The sequence below is a fragment of the Saimiri boliviensis genome, chromosome 4, assembly GCF_048565385.1.
Source record: "Saimiri boliviensis isolate mSaiBol1 chromosome 4, mSaiBol1.pri, whole genome shotgun sequence".
Taxonomy (NCBI): Eukaryota; Metazoa; Chordata; class Mammalia; order Primates; family Cebidae; genus Saimiri; species Saimiri boliviensis.
The window spans coordinates 162,130,669-162,138,086 of record NC_133452.1 but is presented as its reverse complement, the minus strand read 5'-3'; the positions used below and the strand labels follow the sequence as shown (position 1 = coordinate 162,138,086).

Genomic DNA, 7,418 nt, shown 5'->3' with positions numbered 1-7,418 from the left:
AGTCCTTGATACGTCCCCTTCTAAAGCGCTTATGTGTATTTTTAAAAAAAATTTCACTAGAGCCCTATGAGGAAGATACTATTACTTCCTTTTTTTTAAAAAATTTAAATTCTGGGGTACATGGGCAGATCGTGCAGGATTGTTACATAGGTATACATATGCCTTGGTGGTTTGCTGCCTCCATCTCCCCATTACCTACATTAGGTATTTCTCCTAATGTTATCCCTCCCCAATCTCCCCACCCCCTGCTCTCCCTCCTTTAGCCCCACACCCCCCAACAGACCCCAGTGTGTGATGTTTCCCTCTCTGTGTCCATGTGTTCTCATTGTTCAACACCCACTTATGAGAGAGAACATGCGGTACTTCAGTTTTATTGATGAAGTGTGTAATACATGGAGTAAATAATTAGCTTCAAGTCCCACAACTAGTAAATTGCAAAGTCTCAATTCACTCCCTCTCTGCTCATATTACTAACCACTATGTTCTACAGCTTCTAATTTAACCAGGTAACACCAGACAGAGTATGCAAAAATAAAAGTATGGATATATTATTACACTCTAGGGTAGGCACATTTTACAGGTTGGGAGTAAGAAGGCAATTTGGGGAATTTCTATTGTCTTCCACAAAAGCATGCCTACTCAGAGGAGACTACACATTTGCAACTTAAAGAGTTAGGGTGAGGCAGGTGGGGACATGACTGAGATTATGTTTTGGAAATAGAAACCATGCAGTGAACCAAATGGAAAATGTGGTGGATGAACATGAGGTTGATGCGCTCAAGCCGTCAGTCTACAGGAAGCAAGACATTCAATGCATCGCAGAGACTCAGCTCCTTGAACCTGGAATGCCCAGCCCCTTCAGCCAGCTCCGCTCCATGGAAGGAGGAAGGAGGCTCTCGGGCCAGCCTGGTGCAGCCTCACCATGACACATCAGCAGCCTTTTGAATGTCACCTGAAGCAGGTGAGTCTACACCAGCCACCCACGTTTGTTGAAGCTTTTCATCCTTAATGTTGGAGCAACATGACCCAGTAACATCCATTCAGGTCTAGGAAGTTCATCAAGTCAGATTCTGTTCTGGATCTTTTCTGGGATAAAGAGCTGGCTGGAAGTCGCCGTCATTCTGAAAGGCTGAAAATAACTGATGCGACATTTTAATGGTTAATCTTTCTCACTAAACTACATGGAAAGACATGAAACATCACACTTGAGCTCTTCACTAGCCTTAATTACACTTGATGTTGAAAAGGTCAGCGCCCTGTTTGGTGAGTTCCAAATCACTTCAGATCCGACAGTAGGGGTGACGGTAGAGGGGAAGGCAAATGTGTACATTGCCAAATGGGAACCTTAAGACTCTGCCGAAACCTTAATTAGGTGTGCTTCAAATGGGCCTTGCCCCAGACAGTAACAATGAGCATTTATTAAGTGCTAGCTCTGTGTAAGTCATTGCTCTGGTTGCTTTAGCTGTGCTAACTCACTTAATCCTCAACAGCAACCGCAGTAGGTACAAATTTTTAATCATTCTTAATAGATGAGGAAACCGAGGCCCAGAGAGTTGTGATTTGGCCAATGCTCTACCTTTGAAAGTCTCCAAAATGATAGAGCCAAAGCTTGAATGGATAGCATCTGACTCTGGAGCTTGCATGCTTAACCATTAGGCTCTCCTGCCTCCCTCAGTCAGAGGTGAGCTGTGCTCACATAGTTAAAAATGCACACATCAGCCGGGAATGGTGGCTCATGCCTGTAATCCCAGCACTCTGGGAGGTTGAGGCAGGTGGATCACCTGAGGTCGGGAGTTCAAGACCAGCCTGACCAGTATGGTGAAACCTCATCTCTACTAAAAATACAAAAATTAGCCAGGAGGGGTGGTGGGCTCCTGTGGTCCCAGCTGCTTGGGAGACTAACACAGGAGAATTATTTGAGCCTGGGAGGTAGAGGTTGCAGTGAGCAGAGATTGTGCCACTGCACTCCAGCCTGGGCAACAGAGTGAGACTCTGTCTCAAAAAAAAAAAAAAAAAAAAAAAAAAAAAAAGCAGATATCTCTGGTGGGAGATTGACACCTTCCAGGAATCCAAGTGAATGCATTTTAAGATAGGTCAAAGTGTGCAGGGCACTCACGTGCTGCATGACACATAAGATTCTTACCCATAGCCTATGGATTGGTGCAGGTCACCAGGAGTTCTGTTTGCTAAGGACAGTTATTGCAGTTCCCTCAAACACCTCAATTCAGCAAACAGTCATTGAGTGTCTGTGAATCAGATACTGTGCTAGGTGTTGTGAAGAAATATGAGTAAGACATGGTACCAAGCTTCAAGGAGCTTGCGGATTACAGATTTGTTCTTATAAAATTTATGGGAAGACAACGATAGCATTCCGGACCAATCTTTCACTAGCTCAGCACTCTAGTTTAGTGGAATCTTATTTCTATTGCCTGCAATGGTTTAGAGTGAATTCCCATGTAGTAGTTTGATTACATATATAGCTTTTATCACATATAATTTGTTATATATAATATTTGTTGCTTATTTTTTTGCATCCTTGGTAAAAGCGCAGAGCCCCATGCTAAAAGGTGTGTCGAATCTGGGACATGTTCAACAGAGACGAGTTGCAGCTACTTTCTCATTCTTTCTGGCAGAATCTTCTCACGGGGAGGAAGTCTTTGAGTCAGGCGACCTGGGTTTAAATGCTAGTTGAATCATTTTCTGGCTGCATGACACCTTGGGTGACTCACTTCCTCTCTCTGAGCCTAGATTTGCTTATCTTTAAAATGGAGAAGGTAATTGTAGTCATCCTCAGAATTCCTTCAAGGATAAATTATGTTCAATGCGAAATGCATAATGTTATTTGTCACCTCACTTGGCAAAGAGGAAGCTTGCGACACATCTTAGCTGTTTCAGTGAATTCTCTCCGTGTGGCTCCATTCCTGAGCTCTGTTTCCCGACGCAATACTCTGCAGAGGCTGACTGGCGACATGCAGACTGTGGGCTCTCCCACCTCCCCTTTCATCCTAGAGCAGATGGAAATTGGCTTAGGGGCAAGATACAGCGTCACATTCGTTAGAGGGCCCATTCTGACAGAAGCCCAGCGTTTCTCGTTGACAGTTTCCATTTCTCAGAAGGCAAAGGAAACGATTCCTCTGATTCAGAAGTTGGTGTTGTTGTAGAGACTGGGATTGGAGAGAAAGCTAACACAGCTTGAGGGTAGAGGCGCAGAACAAGGACCCTCCTCTGTCCCCTTTGCGTTTATGTCCGATGCCTTCGCTGCTGTGCTCCGCATACCACTGCTCTCAGCGGTTGTCTTCAGTCCTGGAGTTTCCCTCATTACCTCTGGTCTGATCTTGGTCTTCTGTAGCAAACCTCATCCTCTGCGACTACTCAGGCTCCTCCCTCAGTGCGGCCCTGCAGCACAGCTCTAGGGGGTGTTACTGACATTGTAGGCACTGCAAATGGCGCCTGCCGGAGGTGCAGTGGCTTGGTGACAGAGCTTGTCGGCCTTGCCATCTCTAGACACTCCCCCCAGGGCTCATGGGCTGCCCCAGCTAGGATGGGCTTCTTACAATTTTTCAACGTGCCTCGCTCAGTCTTGGCTGTGTATATTTGCACATGTTGTTGCCTCTGCCTGGGAAGCTCTTCTCTGTTTCTTCCCATCAGCCACTACCCCTGACCTGCAACCTCCCCCCAAAAAGAACAAATCCCTTATGAACCCAAGATCACTCTGGTTAGCTTCTACTCATATTTCAAGACACAAATTAAATATCACTTCCTTTGAGGGCTTCCCAGAACCTTCAAGTAAATCAATCATTTTGCTTTAAGGATTCGTTAATGCTTGTGTCCTCTTTTTTTTGCAGCATCTAACGCCACAGAAATTAGATTAAAGTCTGTATAAGAACTACAGGACCAGGGCTATGACTGGGATCTTCTTGATCTTCATGATGTGAGTAAAAATCATCCTCCCTTACCCCTGGCTTCCCCCAGCCCCTCAGAGGCAATCTCTTTTTAACACTTCCTGTTTGAAATTCTTCTAGTGGCTTCCTCTATAACTTTAAATACTATTTACTATTTCTTGATTTATTAATGGAGATAATAATGATTGACTTTTATTTGAGACAGGGTCTGGTTTATCGCCCAGGCTGGAGTGCAGTGGTGCAGCCTTGGCTCACTGCAGCCTCCACCTAGCTCAAGCGATCCTCCAGCTTCGGCCTCCCAAGTAGGTGGAATCACAGGCATGCGCCACCGTGCCTGGCTAATTTTTGCACTTTTTTAAAAGTAGAGACAGGACTTTTCCATGTTGCCCAGGCTAAGCTCAAACTCTCGAGCTCAAGTGATCCACCTGCCTCAACCTCCCAAAGTGCTGGGATTAAAGGCATGAGCCACCGTGCCTGGCCTGATTTCTTACAATTAAAGATAAGGGGTTAAATTTATTTTCCCTCTCTCTCATTTTATTCTCTCTCCTCTTTCCATTGTTTGATATGCTTTATTTTTAATTGTTTCATTGAGTTATCTTTACAGTTATAAATTATAAACTTGTCATTTTTTTCTATAAACTTTAGGCAGCTACGACTACAGATTGATTGTTTGTAACCCCCCATAATTCACAAGTTGAGACCTAACCCTCGCTGTGATACAGTTAGGAGGTGAAGCTTTTGGAAGGTGAGTGGGGCATGAGGGTAGAGCCCTTATGAATGAGATTTGTGCCCTTGCAGGAGGCTAAAGAAACCAGATGTCCCCTCTTCCAACAAGCAAGGACACAGTTGGAAAGCACCGTCGATGAAACAGAGGGCAGCCCTCCCCAGACGCTAAATCTGCTCTTGATGTATCTTGAACTTCCCGGCCTCCAGGAACTGTGAGAAACAAATGTCTGCTGTCCATAAGCCACCCAGTCTACCACATTTTGTTCTAACAGCCCAAATAGGCTAAGATGGTTAATCATGACTCTTCACTAAACCAGTGAGACTGTTAGTATCCCTGTCTTTATCTCCTCTTAGTTTTTTTTTTTTAAATTTGCTTTTCAGATTTTGCTAGCCCTACCTTCCTTTTCATATAATCAGATTTATCACATATATGGAGTTCATTTTACAATGTGTAGAAGGCTCCAATGTGTTAGCTTTCTCTCCAAGTCCCAGTCTCTATTACTGTTTTCTGTAATCATTTTTACAATCGTAATTTAGACTTTCGGCTACAGTTTGATTCTGAAAGGTGAAAACAAGTTGGAAGAGCTTGCATTACTTTGACTTTATAATGATCATCACTGCAAACTACTGAGGTGACAAGATTTGAGTTTTTTCTCTGTGGGTTCAATAGTCGCAGCTTTTGTTCAACATAAATAGAATGTGTGTCTCGTGGGAAGGTCAAGTTTCCAGTGGCTTCATTTTTCTTATATTCTACCAGTTCTTCCCCATCATGTCACAACCATTATTTCTTTGAGCAATTTATTAAAAAGTTTTCTTCCTGGAGTTTCTATTGCTTTGCCTTTTCCTTCTTGCTAAGAGGAACAAGTTTTCTATAGACTCAGTTACCTCGATTGCCATCTTTTGCACAGATCATACCTGCTCTTTCCCCAGTCTGACTTTTATCATTTTGTAGGTGGGCTGCTGCTCTTTGGGAGGCTTCTTGGATCTTTTAATCTTTTGTGTCCAAAAATTTCACAAAAGCATGCCTGACTTTTCCTTTTAACCTTTCATATTGCTGAATATTCAGCAGGATTTTTCTTTCTTTCCTTTTTTTGAGATGGAGTCTCACTTTGTCGCCCAAGCTGGAGTGCAGTGGGGTAGCAAACTCTGCTCACTGCAGCCTCTACTCCTGGGTACAAGCAATCCTCCTGCCTCAGCCTCCCGAGCAATTGGGATTACAGATGTGTACCACTACGCCCAGCTAATTTTTGTATTTTTGTAGCGATGAGGTTTCACTATGTTGGCCAGGCTGGTCTTGAACTCCTAACTTCAAGTAATCTGCCCACCTTGGATTCCCAAAGTGCTAGGATTACAGTTGTAAGCCACCACACCTGGTCTTCAGCAGGCATTTTCAATCTGAAGATTTTTTTTTTTGTATCCTATAGCTTTGGAATTTTTTTTCTATTATTTTACTGATAATTTCTTCTCTATTACTGTTTTCTGTTATCTTTTTCTCCTTGATTTGAATTTGTATGTCTTTACCAATTGTCTCATAATTTTTGTTTTTTAAAAAGAGGGATTATTTAACTTTCCAGGAAGTACTTTAAACTTACTGAGTTATTTGTTATTTTGAGCTGCTTGATGTTCTTTTTTCATAGTATTCTATTTTTATCTTATGGCTTTAATTTCTTCTTGAAGACTAATGAGATTCTGTTTAGAGTTCTGTGATTTCTGAAGTACTTATGTTTCCCACCGAGTCTATTACTCCCTGTGTATGTCCTCCTTCAAGGTGCTGGTTTTTCACAGATGTCAGATGGCTCAGGTTGTACTTTCATATTTAAGGATGAAAGACCAGATTGTTTATTCAGGACTGCTGGAAACAATTCACTCTGCTCTTGACCAGGTGCGTTGAGCTGTTCCATTGGTCTCTTGCTGGCCTGCAAAGTATGACTGTTAGCTCTGTGTCAGTGGGCAAGACTCGTTGTCTGGAAGATTTTGCTTTTAGATATAGAAGTGGTGAGCTAGTCATCAGACAGGGCTTCTCCCACTAAAATGTTATGTGGAGGGAAGCTTTGCTTTGGGGAACCCATATTCATACTCTTAGCTCAGTCCTCTCTAGAAAATTCTTTTTTTTCCTTACACACACACACAGACACACTCACACGCACACACCCCCACGATATGCAAAAACATTAGTGCCTCTACTCATCATCCCTTTATAGTGCCAGCACATTGCTTAGCTCTGAATAAAAGAAGTGCAGTAATTGTTTTAAATAGCCATATAGTAGTAACACATCGCTTTCACATATTTGATTCTGAGCGTGTACCACTTATTAAGATATGCTTTCTGTATCCAAGCAGCTAATAGTCAGCTTCTAATGGAAGGACAGATGTGTGAACAAATCACCATCATTAAGAGAGATAAATGGGATAGAATGTGTTTGTACGAAGTGCTGAATTTATTGAGGAAGAGACATTAAGTCTGAGCCTCTGTGTGTGTGTGTGTGTGTGTGAGAGAGAGAGAGAGAGAGAGAGAGAGACAGACAGAGACAGAGACAGAGACAGAGAGACAGCAAGCAAGGAGAAGCTGCGGAGAAAAGGTGGAATTCCTGGAAGCAGAACAACATATTGGCATAGTGGCTTAACTCAAACGGTCTCTGGAGCCAGACTGCTTGAATTTAAATCTTGCCTGTGTCAGTTACTGATGACCCTTGGATGAGTTATCTTCTCTGTCTGTTTCCTTTCCTATAAAGTGGGTACATGATATTAGTCCTGACCTCATAGGTGTTTTTGAAAATTAAATGAATTGAT

General features: G+C 42.8%; 1 long non-coding RNA gene across 2 annotated transcripts; it reads left to right on the top strand.

Annotated features, from left to right (window-relative positions):
* The first annotated feature begins 343 nt into the window (after window positions 1–343).
* On the top strand, window positions 344–6,073 carry LOC141584175 (uncharacterized). Of its 2 annotated transcripts, none has more exons than XR_012517114.1 (3): window positions 344–961; window positions 3,846–3,931; window positions 4,701–6,073. It is a non-coding gene; the product is annotated as an uncharacterized LOC141584175 (long non-coding RNA). The 2 variants fall into 2 exon arrangements; XR_012517113.1 differs by having other exon boundaries at window positions 4,548–6,073.
* The last annotated feature ends 1,345 nt before the right edge of the window (window positions 6,074–7,418 follow it).